This window comes from Mytilus trossulus, chromosome 8 (assembly GCF_036588685.1).
Source record: "Mytilus trossulus isolate FHL-02 chromosome 8, PNRI_Mtr1.1.1.hap1, whole genome shotgun sequence".
Lineage (NCBI taxonomy): Eukaryota > Metazoa > Mollusca > Bivalvia > Mytilida > Mytilidae > Mytilus > Mytilus trossulus.
Genome location: NC_086380.1, coordinates 37,737,818 through 37,753,613, shown reverse-complemented (window position 1 = coordinate 37,753,613; position 15,796 = coordinate 37,737,818). Strand labels below are relative to the sequence as shown.

The window sequence follows — 15,796 nt, the reverse complement described above, 5'->3', positions numbered from 1 at the left end:
TACATAACTCTGAAAATAGCAAAAATTGTTATTATTATGAAACAGATCAAATTCTATATAAAAAAAAATTATACCTTTATTCAACCAATAATTTACAATTTCAAAATGCAAAGAGACACTTCTTTCACTTTTACAATTAAACTTTTGTTCTTGATTTGTTTTGCTAAGTGTTTAAATGCAAGTACTCTCAAGTAAAATGAAAGTACTCTCAGATAATTGTACGCCAAGTCTTTCCTATTTTGTCAGTTGTTTTAGTGCTTTGTATCGATCTGATGAGTTTTTTCAACTGATTTGTATATTTTGTTTTAATGTTGTTCTGTTACAACACTGTCCCTAAATCAGGAGCCTGGAATTAAGTGGTTGTCTTTTTTTGGCGCTTTATATCATATTTGTTTTCCATTTGTTTTGTACATAAATCAGCCTCAGTTTTCTCACTAGATTTTCATATTTTGTCATGACATGGCCTTTTATAGTTTGCTTTGCAGTATGGTATTTGCTCATTGTTGTAGGCCTTTATTCCTTTAGTTTCTGATATCAAAGTCATTTGGTATCTGGTGGATAGTTGTCTCATTGGCAGTAATACCATATCTTATTATTTTATTCAGCAGGTCAATTATGTTCAGTTAGAGAATTTTAAAAAGTCCCATTTTAAAATATTGGTACAACATATCGCGAAATTATAAATCTAGAAACGACAAGTGAAAATGCCTAAAATATAAATATTACTTTTATTAAAACTTGGTGCCTGTAATATTCCAATTAGACAATAAGTCTGTGTAAATACCTTCAATTTGTGATGAAGAACATCATCAGACCAATTTATTTTCTTTAATGTGTCTTCATACTTCATCTTCAAACAGTGTAATAATATACAATCATTCTGGAGCCTAAAAATCAAAATACCAAAAATACTATAGGTTATTGTTCTTAATAAAAGTTTTTCATGTTAATAAGACCATTCATTCTTCATTTCAATAGAGCACTAGATGTGTCTGAATGCGTCTCAAAAAGTTGAAAAATCTACAATTTCAACAACAAGTGGACACAAATATATAGATATAGGAAGATGTGGTGTGAGTGCCAATGAGACAACTCTCCATCCAAATAACAATTTAAAAACAAGAATGTGTCCAAAGTACAAGGATGCCCCACTTGCACTATTATTTTACATGTTCAATAGACCGTGAAATTGGGTAAAAAATCTAATTTGGCATTAAATTAGAAAGATCACACCATAGGGAACATGTGTACTAAGTTTCAAATTGATTTGACTTCAACTTCATCAAAAACTACCTTGACCAAAAACTTTAACCTGAAACTCACACTTTAATTTTCTATGTTCAGTAGACCGTGAAATTGGGTTCAAAAGTTTAATTTGGTTGTAAAATTCGAAAGATCATATCATAAGGAACATGTGTACTAAGTTTCAAGTTGATTGGACTTCAGCTTCATCAAAAACTACCTTGACCAAAAACTTTAACCTGAAGCGGGACAGACGGACGGACGAACAGACGGACGAACGGACGTACAGACCAGAAAACATAATGCCCCTCTACTATAGTAGGTGGGGCATAAAAAGTAAACCATTTTAGGTCAATGTACGGCCTTCAACACGGAGCCTTGGCTCACACCGAACAACAAGCTATAAAGGGCCCCAAAATTACTAGTGTAAAACCATTCAAATGGGAAAACCAAAGGTCTAATCTATATAAAAAAACGAGAAGCGAGAAACACGTATAAATTACATAAACAAACGACAACTACTGTACATCAGATTCCTGACTTAGGACAGGTGCAAACATTTGCAGCAGGATTAATCGTTTTAATGAATCCACAAATATGCATGGATATCAAGACCAGATTCAGTAAGATCAATATATTAGGTAAAAAAAAATTGGCTTAGTTATGTCCCTTAGACATACAGATTTTTTTACTTATACAATGTATAAGTGAAAAAGTCATACTATCTTCTTTTCTTAAATTCTTAGGATTTCTTTGCTCTAAAATAATTTTTTTAATTGTCTGTCTTTGCAGATGTCTTTACTATTATTTAAGTGTAATTTCATGGACAATGAAAATCCAATGTGTCTGTTATCCTCAAAACACTGCTCATTTACAAGCCCCCAAAGAGCAATTTTTGAAGGCCTTGCAAAAATACTTTAGATCTTTGCGCTATCAGTTTCTTTGTTGAATTAATGAGAGGAAACATTGAACTCTAATAAAAAATTATGAGGTAAGCTAAGAAAAATCATTAAAGGCATGTTTTTACATCTCAAAACTTGAGAATTTTTGAGGGATTGTAAAAAAAATTCACTTATATACAAGAAAATTAAGGGGAGATTATTTAAACATAATAATTCACTTATATAAGTATATTTTATTTTACTTCTTCAAGTAAATAGAAATTACAGTACAGGTAGGGACTTATTTTTATGGATGTCTTAATCCGTCTAGTCGGATATGAATAATCGGACATTTTTATGGTAGGTAGTATGGTCATTAATCAACAGGTCCAGGTGTAATTGGCAATATATTTGTCCTTTCATCTTAATCCTGCTGCTAGAATTATGGTTCACTGATTTCAGAATCAGGTTACCTGTAATTTTAACCTCTCAGTCACTTTATTGATTTCATCGTTTTTGACATAAAATATTTTTACAGGTGAAGTACTGGAGAAAACTGTTTTAATAAAAATAGCCTATTTTTTTAATTATGGTTTTTATATTTCAACTGCTATTTATTTTTTAATTAGTTCCTCAAAATTATTTTTGTTCTATGTTCCTTGTTGTTTATTTTTTTGTTTTTTTGTGTATCTTTTTCTTATTTGTTTGCATAAAATTTCAAAAATATTTTTACATGTACGGGTATTCTATTTCGGGAAGCTTACGGTTATTTTTGTTATTTTTGTTTTACTCGTAAATCCATTGATTAGCAGAATGCTGTCTCAAGGGTTAGTTTGACGCGGCCACATGCAAAATATTTCTATAATATGTATTTAATATTCAGTCTGTGTTGGGTCAGTTCCGAGATAAAATAAAAAAAAATAATTACAGTGAGCAATACTTGTTTATTATTTAGAAGCTTGCTGATTCTTTGTAGTTTTTACTTTTTACTGTAAACAATTTATTGTCTGAAACTTCAAAGTTGGAGATGTATAACTAAGATAGAACGCAAATAATAACACTAGAAGAAGATATTGATTCTTCCCGGACATAAGTTTATTTTAAGATTTACGTGTTTGTTCATTATGCTAAATTTATATAATTGATCTGCATTTGGGGGTAGGGGGTAAATAGGGTCGGGATCTCGAATCCCGGGCTTAAAAACACGAAGTCCCAAGGTCCCGAATTTAAATAAATCAAAATCCCGACATCGCGAGAAAAAAAGAATTCCCAGATTCCGAAAGTGTTAATCCTGAAATTAAATTAATTGCATAATATTAATTTACGCACAATCCATGTAAAAAAGGAAACTTGTATGTTATATATTTTTAACAGCAATCTGTTAAGAAAAATTTGCCGTGAAAAGATAATTCCATGATACACATATTAGTGATCAACAGCGTGTATACGTGGTTGAACTTTTAACTTGACTCCACTCACAATATTATTGAATGCTAATAAAATATATTAAAGATCGATTTTGTCCACTGCACGAGATTTTTATATGGCGGGAAATGTCGTAACAGTAAACTCAGGTGACCTTACCGACGACTGTGGGAAAATCCATTCATGATTAAATTTGATGTGGAATGATTGACAGTATAATTGTGCGTTAGTTTTGAGGCTCTTGATCTATTGACCAGAATAGAAATTTAATCGATTTACATACATGTAAAATCAAAACAAGATTTAGTCTTCTTTAACTATTTTTTGTTTTATTTTCATCAGTCATTTCCCGGATTCCCATTTAAATAATCTACTTTGGAGAACTCCTTTAAACTTCGGAAATAATACAACATCGATTTAAAAATTCTTACGGACTGCGAGAGCTATAGAATGACTAGAAGTACGACGAAAAAGTAAAGACAGCTGATCATGACTAGTACGATTAGCCTTCAACCCCATTTGGGTATAAATGTGCATTTATTCAATAAACTATATAAGGTTAATTTTTGATTTTCGTGTATCGATTCGTAAAATATATTTTTAATAAAAACACCGGCGATTTTCATAAAATAGTCGAGACATGAAAATAGAAAGGCAATATCTCGAGTGTCAACAATTTTTTGTAAAATAAAAAATAAGAATCGAAATATGATCACGGCGTTATAAATATTGTATTTCCAGAACCAATTGTTTGTCTTTCAAAGAGATAAACGGGAAATATGTCAAAATAGAAAGCACGAGTGATCTGTCTGACCAAAACGTTTTACTTGCGAGAAATGATTGACAGGTGTGAATTGATGTAGAGGCTCCGACGGGGAAAGTTGTATGAAAAGGAAAATAACTTTATTCACAATGCCTATACATATTTTATAAATATGATATGTTGGCCTTATACTTAGAATTGTGTTTCTAATAATAACATATCAAGGAACAGGACGTTAAAAGGGGGAAATAATATAACCATAAACGAAAACTTGTATAATTTACGGGATTGATGTCTCAACAATTTGATTTAAACTTCGATTGAAAACAGTCTTGGTTGTTATTAGGCTTATCATTTTGAATTAGATGAAATATTTACGGTTTACAAATACAAATGCAAATACAAAATACCTTAATGGCACAAAACTATTATAATAATTGGCAACACAATATATTGTTAAAAATCGTCTTTATTTCATTTTCAAATTATAAAAAAAAAAAATCCCACATTCATGATATTTAATTTTAATTTTAATTCTAAATATTTAATTTTTATTTTAAATTCTTTTATTCAATTTTAATTTCAATTCTTTCTCTTTGAATACAAAACAATATTTTACATTTATCCTTTCTCCATACATACAAATATATATCTGTACAGGTAAAATTTAATTCTAATCAAGCTGGTACAGATTGATTTACGACCTTCCACTTGGATATTGCACAGCAGGTGTTTATTACACTGGGACAATTGTCCGACCAGTCTGACATCTAGACGGATTAAGGCTTCCATAAAAATAAGTCCCTACCTGTACTGTACTTGTAAAAGTAGTACCCCTGACTGACATATATTGTATATTTATTGGTTGTCTTTGTCCTTGTCATGCATTGTCCTACAGATTTTTACATCTTGATATGTTTATTCTTTTTGATAAATTCACTCTATACATATAATATACATACTGTGCATATCTTACTCTTGATAAAACAAATTAAACTTCCAGAAATCTGCCGAAGGACCTCAGAAAATTCTGAAAATTCTGAAAAAAAATGAATAACAAAGTAATAATATTGATAATCGTAATTGTATAAAATGTTTATATATTTAATTTAAACATGTTAAAGAGAACACTTAAATTTTTTATTTATCAAATTAGGTAAAGATTTTTTTTAAAAGACACCTTTAATCAGAAAATTTACAGCAGATAAATGCATTGCTCCTATAATAAATTTGTTGTTTCATGGGATTTTGTGAGTGAGACACATTTTTTTGTCATTTTTCACTGGATATACAATTAAAAGTGACTACCGTCTTTTGGTATGTATAACGCACACATTTATACCCTAAGTCATGTTTCTTGTAAGAGGGGTGCGTGTTATACATGACTACAAACAATTTCTTAGTTTTTTTTTCAGGTCCAAACTCCGACAAAGAAATTTACAAGTGAAGTGATATTTTTGCTAAAACCTCCATTGTTTTTATGTTTTACATGTTATAATTGTAATATGTATCGTATTGTTCTTAATTTGTCATGTTTTATTCAAATAAAATACATTTTATATCTTTGTTGTTACGTTTATTGTGTAAATTTGTCCATCTGTTTTGCAATCCGGAAATTTGCCAAGTCTTAATAAAGACACAATAAAGCTTTTGCTGTCGATTAAATTAGCCTCTGTGTTCCTTGTTGTCATAACTTACTATTTTTGTATGTGTTCATCATAGAGAGTTGAAGAAAAGTGTATGAAAATTGAATAAACCACGCCATTTTTTCTAATGTATTAATCAGGTGATCACAAGTCATGTGGGTCAGTCATGTGACTTAATATTGTAAAGTGACGATTTACTCTACGAAAAATTTATTAGGAAAAATACGTTTTTACTTTGTAACTTTTCAACTTTTAAACAACTGTTTAAAACCATTCAAGAAATTATGATTGAAAATATGATAATCCCATAATTGTAACCTGAACGAATTTAATTAGGAACAAGGTCAACCTGTCACTGATTTGTTTTGACATCGATTAGACCCGTTGATTGAGGTGTGATAATCCGGATTAACAGCTGGAATCATCAAACAAAAAAATAAAAACAATGAGATTTTAACAATTTATTACAGCACTAATGACAGTGGCGGATCCAGAGGAGGGGTTCCGGGGGTGCGCACCCCCCCTTTATTTTGGCCGATCAATGCATTTGAATCGGGACATATGTTTTACACCCCCTCTGCCCTGGGCTAGCACCCCCCCTTTCGAAAATTCCTGCATCTGCCACTGAATGACATTAATTATAATTATTAGACTGATTCGTAATTATTTTATTGTTTGAATCAGAACAATAATTTGGACATTTAAACTTGTCCTTGATACTCAAACCATTTATTAAATTTGAATTAAATATTTATCTCAATCTAATAGAATTCTTATTCATTTGTAAGAATACTTTCAATTTCATATTAATTACGTATTCCGTACGGAATTCTCCGACATTGGTGTCCATTTAAAAAACTTCCTGTTAACCGATAAACTTCCTGTTTGCCGATTTTGGAGCTGTAACTTTTCCGAAAATGTCTAGTATTATATGACCAATAAACTTTTTTTCTCTCGTTTCTTGGACCACAAAGGGGGTGCGCACTAAACACAAATGCGCACTATACATACCAAAAGACGGTACTGTTGATTCGTTATTATTGTGGCTACCAATTTTCTTTGATCACTGTTGATTTTTATGGATTTGTCAAAATCTGCATACAACCGTAAAGAAAATTAGTAATTTGATGAACATTTATATTTGTGGTTTACTTGTACCCACAAAATTGGTACCCATGGAATAATAACAAATTCACAGTAATTGTGTAATGTCTTACTGTTTAAACTGGCTGGCATTGGGTACAGGTGTATTAACATGTCTATCCTGTGGATGGAAGTGTGTCTCCTGTAAAGCCCAGGTATCTTTATGCTATATCTTTATCAAATGACATTGCTACATGTATCTTTCTGCAAAAATAAATTATTATCCAGATTGATTAGAAATGTTAACCAGATGCTCCGCAGGGCACAGCTTTATACGACCGCAGAGGTTGAACCCTGAACGGTTGGGGCAAGTATGGACACAACATTCAAGCTGGATTCAGCTCTAAATTTGGATTGTGATTAAATAGTTGACACAGCATAGGTTTATGACACAGAATGAATGTGGTGTAATGAACTTTAAAAAAAATGTTTGCCTTTGAGCAATTCACTATGCTGTTGAATATTATTCCTCTCAAAAAAATGTTTGAAGAAATTTTCTTTTTATTTATGAAATCTGAAATGAAAAAAATTGACCCCCCAATTTTTTTTTCACATCCCCCTTTCCCTTATTTCAAAACTGATCTCAATTCAAATTTCTAATGAAGTTTGCAACAATAACTACTCATTTAAATACATCATAAAATATTAAAATGTAAAAAAAGTGCTTGTTATTACCGAATGGTAAAGATTGTTTTAATCTATCAGTTGGTAGTAAAAGTATATATATATACTTTGTATATTGTATATATAAAACAATAATTTAAGTTGATTCAAATACTATTCTGGACAAAGAAAGATAACTCCAATTGAAATCCAATTTGAATTTCTTGCTATTGCACAATATTGTGCAATTAGATATTTCTTGCTATTGTGCAATACTGTGCAATTGAAAATATTTGCTATTGCACAATACTGTGCAATTGAAGATTTCTTGCTATTGCACAATACTGTGCAATTGAAGATTTCTTGCTATTGCTGAATACTGTGCAATTGAAAATTTCTTGCTATTGCACAATACTTAATATAATAATTTTGGATCCTGATTTGGACCAACTTGAAAACTGGGCCCATAATCAAAAATCTAAGTTCATGTTAAGATTCAGCATATCAAAGAGGCCCAAGAATTCAATTTTTGTTAAAATCAAACTTAGTTTAATTTTGGACCCTTTTGACTTTAATGTAGACCACAGGGTTTCCGCTGGCGGTCGCCATTTTCGCAATTTGCGAAAAAATAATAATTGTGGCGATTAAAATTCGTCCTTGGCGAAAGAATTTGGCGAAAGAAATATATAAAACGATTTATTTTCAGCCATCTTGTTTATTTACTTTTTTCGGGTTTCTCTGACTTTACCAATCAGACAATACTCGGAATTCACCTTGAACTCGTTAAGATTTTGACAGAAAATCAATAATCAGCTAATTGCACTCATAGCTATCGACATCAAAGGACTAATTAATAAAGGTGTTGATTGTTATAATATGACAAAATGATATGATTAAATGGCTTCTGTCACATGTCACAAAAGGGAACTATTAACCACTTTGCGACGCACGTGTTTGAAGCAAAATTTTTATGCTGCCTCTCCTTCTTTTAATGATAGTCCAGAAAAGAAAATCGTTGTTATGACGGGAAATGTTCAAAAGCAAAAAAGATCTCTGATTTAAAACTTTATCATTTAACTTTCATATAGATCATTGATTTGAGTGGGTACTCCAAAGTCGTTTCAGTGACACACGTATTTCAAGCATATAGTTTTACTTATTTACGATGGTCTAGAAAAGAAAACTGTCGTTATGAAGAAATATATACAAAAGGTTGGCATGAGAGGCATGAGAGTAACCCTTCAATGTAATGACTACACCTTACATGAGGGATCAATTTCAAGTGATAAGATGCTTCGTTCTGTTGTAAAACCATTTCTTATTTAGGGGGGGGGGGGGGCTGAAAAAAAAGGAAAATTTTAAAAGAAAAATATATTGTGTTACTTGGCGAAAAAAAATAATAAAGTGGCGAAAAATATATTGTTTTGGCGAAAGAGGTGGCGAAAAAAATAATTGACCCAGGGGAAACCCTGGTAGACCAATTTTAAAACGGGACCAAACTTTAAGAATCTACATACACAGTTAGATTTGGCATATCAAAGAACCCCAATTATTCAATTTTTGATGAAATCAAACAATGTTTAATTTTGGACCCAGATTTGGACCAACTTGAAAACTGGACCAATCATAAAAAATCTAAGTACATTTTTAGAATCAGCATATCAGAGAACCCCAGGGATTCAATTTATGTTAAAATCAAACTAAGTTTAATTTTGTACCCTTTGGACCTTAATCATGTTAATGTAGACCAATTTGAAAATGGAACCAAAAATTAAGAATCTACATACACAGTTAGATTCGGCATATCAAAGAACCCCAATTATTCAATTTTTTATGAAATCAAACAAAGTTTAATTTTGGACCCTTTGGGCCCCTTATTCCTAAACTGTTGGGACCAAAACTCCCACAATCAATACCAACCTTCCTTTTATGGTCATAAACCTTGTGTTTGAATATCATAGATTTCTATTTACTTATACTAACGTTATGATGCAAAAACCAAGAAAAATGCTTATTTGAGTCCCTTTTTGGCCCCTAATTCCTAAACTGTTGGGACCTAAACTCCCAAAATCAATACCAATCTTCCTTTTGTGGTCATAAACATTGTGTTTAAGTTTCATTGATTTAACCTAAACTAAAGTTATTGTGCGAAAACCAAGAATAATGCTTATTTGGGCCCTTTTTTGGCCCCTAATTCCTAAACTATTGAAACCAAAACTCCCAAAATCAATCCAAACCTTTCTTTTGTGGTCATAAACCTTGTGTCAAAATTTCATAGATTTCTATTAACTTAAACTAAAGTTATAGTGCGAAAACCAAGAAAATGCTTATTTGGGCCCTTTTTGGCCCCTATTTCCTAAAATGTTGGGACCAAAACTCCCAAAATCAATACCAACCTTCCTTTTATGGTCATATACCTTGTGTTAAAATTTCATAGATTTCTATTCACTTTTACTAAAGTTAGAGTGCGAAAACTAAAAGTATTCGGACGCCGACGACGCAGCCGATGACACCAACGTGATAGCAATATACGACGAAAATTTTTTCAAAATTTGCGGTTGTATAAAAATGGAAAGGGAGCTTATGTCAATAGATATAAACAATTTATCAAAGTTGCATAAAGTTTTGTGAAAGTGTTAGTTATTGTCCCAAAATTGGAAAATGCCCCCTTTTTTAAGCATAAAAATTCATAACACGGAAATGTAAAATGTAAAATTTATAAAAATTGAAAGGGAGCTTACATCAATAGATATAAACAATTCACCAAAGTTTCATGGACATTGGTGAAAGCCTTTTTGAGTTATTGTCCGAAGTGTTAAAAATCCCCCTTTTTTCATGAATAAAGCCCCATAAATCCAAAACTTAAAATCTGAAATTTATAAAAATTGAAAGGGAGCTTACATCAATAGATATAAACAATTCACCAAAGTTTCATGGACATTGGTGAAAGCCTTTTTGAGTTATTGTCCGAAGTGTTGAAAATCCCCCCTTTTTTATGAATAAAGCCCCATAAATCCAAAACTTAAAAACGAAAGGGAGCTTACATCAATAGATATAAACAATTCACTTAAGTTTCATGGAAATTGGTGAAAGCGTTTTTGAGTTATTGTCCGAAGTGTGGACGACGGACGGACAGGCGGACAACGGTATACCATAATACGTCCAGTCTAAAAGACGACGGGCGTATAAAAACAAAGTTTGTATGTATCAGCTTGGGGATCGGCTTGTACTGTTGTGTGTGTAAATATTTGTTATTACACAAGACGAAAGACTTGTTCGGATCACAGTCAATTGAAATAAAATGCTAATTACTGCTGATTAATGTTGATGTCTGAATTCTTTTATATATACGTTTTAATACAATTAGGCCTTTTTTATATTTTCTTACCGTACACCTTTTACATTATAATAAAAATCATAAACATATATGAATTACAATCAATATACACATCTACATAATACTTCTTAACTTCAATATGTTGAAGATTACAAGAAGGCGCATACAAATTAACAAATTAAAAACTAAACATATTTACAATAATTGCAAGAAAAACATTTTTTTAATTATTTTTTGTATATAGATAAAAACATGGTTTGATTTAACAATAAATATGTGGTTTTGCACCAGACTTAAAAGCTTCTAAGTCTGGGCTACAGGCTACTTGGTATGGTAGGGAATTCCACAACCTTATTGTTCTAGGAAAAAATGAATATAAATGATAGTTTGTGGGAGAGAATGGCTGTATAAATTTATGTTCTTTAGATGGTATTAGGTATGTATTTACTGGGATGGAGACTAATTGGTGTTGAATTTTATAAAGCATGGTGACAGATGCAAGATTTCTTCTTTATTGTAGTGTTCAATCACTGTGTTGGCCATCTTAGATGTTCAATCATAGCTGTTACACTGCTTTGATAGCTGTATTGGTTGAGTGTATACCTGGCAGCTCTTCTCTGTACCATTTCAATTTTATGTATTTGTTGTTTCTGCCAGGGGTCCCAGAAGACACTACAGTATTCTATTTTTGGTCTTACGTATGTTTTGTAAGCCAGTTCTTTTGTTTTTATGCTGTTAGTTTTGACGTTTCTTTTAATAAATCTCAGTGATGCATTAGCTTTGTTTGTGATGTCATTTATATGAGAATTCCATGTCAGATCGTTTGTGATTGAAACGCCAAGATATTTTGCTTTGTTGATTTTAAAATATGATTATGTAATGTGTATTTATAGATGATTGGTTTATGTTTTCTTGTAATGTGGATGATTTCACATTTGTCTGGGTTGAAGGACATGTATAAGCCATTCTTGCTCCCATTGTTTCAGTTTATGTAGGTCTGATTGAAGGGTGTGACAGTCATCTAATGATGAGATTGTTAGATACACAATAGTGTCATCTGCAAAGAGGCGAACATTACTTTTGAGGTTGTCTGGCATGTCATTAATGTAAATTAAGAATAGACATGGCCCGAGAACAGAGCCTTGGGGAACGCCTGACAATACAGGACAACTATTTTATGTGTGACTGTCAACCACCACTTTTTGGGATCTATGTGATAACCATGCCTCTATCCAATTTGTTGTTTTGTTATTTATTCCCATGCGTTTCAGTTTTAGGATAAGTCTTCGGTGGTCCACCTTATCAAACGCTTTTGAAAAATCCATGACAACTACGTCAGTTTGTTTACCGTTTGCCATATAATTAAGTATTTGCTGTGTAAAAGTTAAAAGTTGTGTTTAACAGCTAACTTTTGATCTAAAACCATGCTGCAGTGGATATAGTAAATCGTGAATGTCTAGATGTTTCATTATGGATGATACAATTATATGTTCTAGTGATTTACTGAGAATACAGGTTAGAGAGATGGATGGGCCTGTAGTTTTCAGGTTTAGATTTTGCTCCCTTTTTGAAAACTTGTGTAACCAAGGCCTCTCTCCAGTCGTTTGGTACTGTGCCTGTATTTACTGATGAGTTAAACAAGTCAGATATTATATGTGAGATTTCATGATGAACTTCTTTTAGCGTTTAGAAAATGAGGTGATATTTTGTCTGGTCCAATTGCTTTTGATGGGTTTAAGTTATTTAGTAATTTAGATGTTCCTTCTGGGGTGATGTTTATTTGCTTCATTTCAAATTTATGTGTTGCTGATTTTAATGATTTTAGTTCACAAATGTGAGATAATTTCAAAGGTTTAGGTGTGGTAGATGCTGAGTGAAACTGATGGTTTAGTGCTCCAGCCTGATCTTGGGGTTTGTTATTATAATACCATTTACCTTTAGTGGTGATACACCTATATTTTCGCTTTTTTGTTTTTTTATGAATGACCAAAATTTTTTGCTTGGTTTACTATCTTTCAGTTTACTGTCTTCAATTATAATATTTTCTATGTAGTTCCAATATGATGTTCTATCTTTATTTGTATTCCTTATAAATATATTTTTTATTGGGGCCGGATCGACGTGGGACGGATCGACATGGGCCGGCTAGACGTGGGGTCGACCCGAAAGCTAAATTCCTTGAAATTCATGGGGCCAGTTCACAGGCACTTGTTTCTATCCATTGGAAGAACCACTATCAACGTATATAGTGGTTCTTCCAATGGATAGAAACAAGTGCCTGTGGGCCAGTTTCGTCTCTTGGTAAATTTAGCCATGAAGGTTTATGATAAATCAAACTGTTGGTTCTATCTTTTATAAACTTTACAATTTACCCAACATCATCAATCAAATTACAGTGTTCAGGAAAAAACTTGAAAATCTTCGAACCATTCTTCCAATCTCAGAATCATCTCATTCGAAAACCATTTTCGACACCACCGCCAAAGAAGGGAGATAACCTTAAAAACAGCTATAGTACACAAAACAGGAACGGGTTAAGCTTAATAAATTTTCCGGAATTTGAAATACCCTTCATGCAATCAATATAATACTTCCATGATATAAGTAAGTGAGACAATATCTGAAAAAGTCTAATTTTTGACAATAAGAAAAAAAACACAAAAAAATCTTTAGAACCGGTATTTTAATAACACAAATCGAAGAACACACATTGAGGATATAGAACTGTTATCTGTAATTCAAACAATTGTTAAATGTGGTATATAAACAGTGGCAATTTAAAAAATGGTATAAAAAATCCAGTTGTTTCCTGTTACCAAGGTGAATCAATTTTAAAAAGTTTCTAATGGGAATAAGGAAGAAGTTTAAGACACTATTTGGGGTTTAGTATATCCTGCAATAGCTTATCAAATGCCAATCATTGATTTTAGCATCTGTATCTGTATAGTACTGGAAATGAACTCAAAATACTGAGTAAAACTTATCCAGGAAATGTGTGTGCGCCACTGATGTCTAGTCGCGCGATATAACTGCCTTAAAACTTTCCACAGTTTTACAGTTCACGGCAGCATTTGGTAGTAAGTTCCAATCAATGATAGTTTGTGGAAAAAAATAGTGTTTGTAAATGTCAGTATTTGCTGATAGAAGTTTTATTTGTTTGACGTTAGAAGTTCTGGATGGTCTAGTATTAAATTCTATGTGATGTTCAGTGGGGATGGCTACCAGGTCGTTCACTATTTTATACAGTAGTACCAGTCGTTGTTCTCGTCTTCGTTCCACAAGAGGTTTCCAACCAAGGTCTTTCATCATGGAGGTGACACTACTAGTACGTCTATAGTCTTTGAAAACAAATCTAGCTGCTCTTCTTTGTATGTTCTCTATGCGATTTATGTCTTTTTGTAGGTATGGGTCCCATACAGTGCCTGAGTAATCTAGACTGATCGAACTAGCGAGATGTAGGCAGTTTCCTTAAAATGTTTGTTGCAGTGTTTAAGGTTCCGTCTGATGAATCCAAGTGTAGAATTGGCTTTGTTGCAGAATTTGTTTATGTGTGATGACCATTTCAAATTATCGCTAATAATTACACCTAAGTATGGATTTTCATTGACCTGCTCTAATATGTGGTTACTTAGTGTATAACTGTATGTGAGCGGGGACCTGCTACGGTGAATTGACATGACATAGCATTTACTGGCATTAAAACGCATACCCCAGTCCTTTGCCCAGTTGTCAAGTGAATCTAGATCTTTCTGTATTTGGAGTTGGTCCTGTGGTGTCTCGATGGTATTTTACAGGAGGCAGTCGTCGGCAAACAGACGTACTTGTGATTTTACACATAGCGGCAAGTCATTAATATGACATAGAAAAAGAAGGGGACCGAGGACAGTTCCTTGGGGCACCCCTGAGTCGAAGGAACAAGATGAAGAAAATTCTCCTTCGACGATAACTCGCTGTTGGCGTTGCATTAGGAACGATTTAATCCATGCATTTGTATTGCATCAATTCCATAGTTCTTTAAATTGTGTAGTAGTTTTCGATGAGGCACAGTGTCAAATGCCTTACTAAAGTCCAGTATGGTTAAATCAATTTGCTTCTTGGCATCAAAGGATTTCATGATGTCATGCATAGTAATTAGAAGTTGTCTTTCGCAGGAATGGCCACTACGGAAACCATGTTGAAGTGAGGTAAGTATATTGTGTGCTTCCAGGTGTTTCAGGATGTGCCTGCTAGCGGCATTGTTCTGCCATCATTGCGACACTAATTTCTTTCAAAATTAATGAGCACCACACTATAGCCAGAAAATTTGATGATGTCATTTCCTGCGTTTTTAGCTATTCCCTGTACTAGTGTGTTAGAAATCCACCATGTTGCTTGTGATTATAACTGTATTGAAGAATTTTGTGTTCTAGCTGGGTTTTTTTTGGAAGATTTGAAGACTTTTAAGTAAACACATATCAAGTAATTGCATGTATAGAAAAGATCAATCTTGCATTGTGTATTTCAATAACATGGCCTCATCTGAGTTCACTATACATGTATCGGTGAAGTTTGTGTGTTTTTTTTTTGCAGCATTCCCATTGCTAGATCAGCACCTGAATTACAATTTACATCTATCGGCTGTTTGAATATTGAATACAGAAAAAAAAAATGGCTGATAACTTTACACACAAAGAATGTCTGCTCTTTACATTGTTTTCATAGTTTGGGTGGTTTTGTTCTTTATTGCTCAACTCGACAGATTAAATGTCGTACATGT

At 32.5% G+C, this 15,796-nt stretch overlaps 1 protein-coding gene and 2 long non-coding RNA genes across 4 annotated transcripts in view; all 3 read right to left on the bottom strand.

Moving 5' to 3' along the window:
• Window positions 1-15,796, bottom strand: part of LOC134680915 (uncharacterized) — a 499,914-nt gene that overhangs the window by 38,390 nt on the left and 445,728 nt on the right. The window lies entirely within an intron of this gene.
• LOC134680913 (HAUS augmin-like complex subunit 5) overlaps window positions 1-15,796 on the bottom strand; it is a 409,805-nt gene that overhangs the window by 1,496 nt on the left and 392,513 nt on the right. The window lies entirely within an intron of this gene.
• LOC134681897 (uncharacterized) lies at window positions 5,273-13,520 on the bottom strand. Of its 2 annotated transcripts, none has more exons than XR_010100710.1 (3): window positions 13,413-13,520; window positions 7,175-7,304; window positions 5,273-5,350 (listed from the first exon to the last, which is right to left on the bottom strand). It is a non-coding gene; the product is annotated as an uncharacterized LOC134681897 (long non-coding RNA). The 2 variants fall into 2 exon arrangements; XR_010100711.1 differs by having other exon boundaries at window positions 5,273-5,341.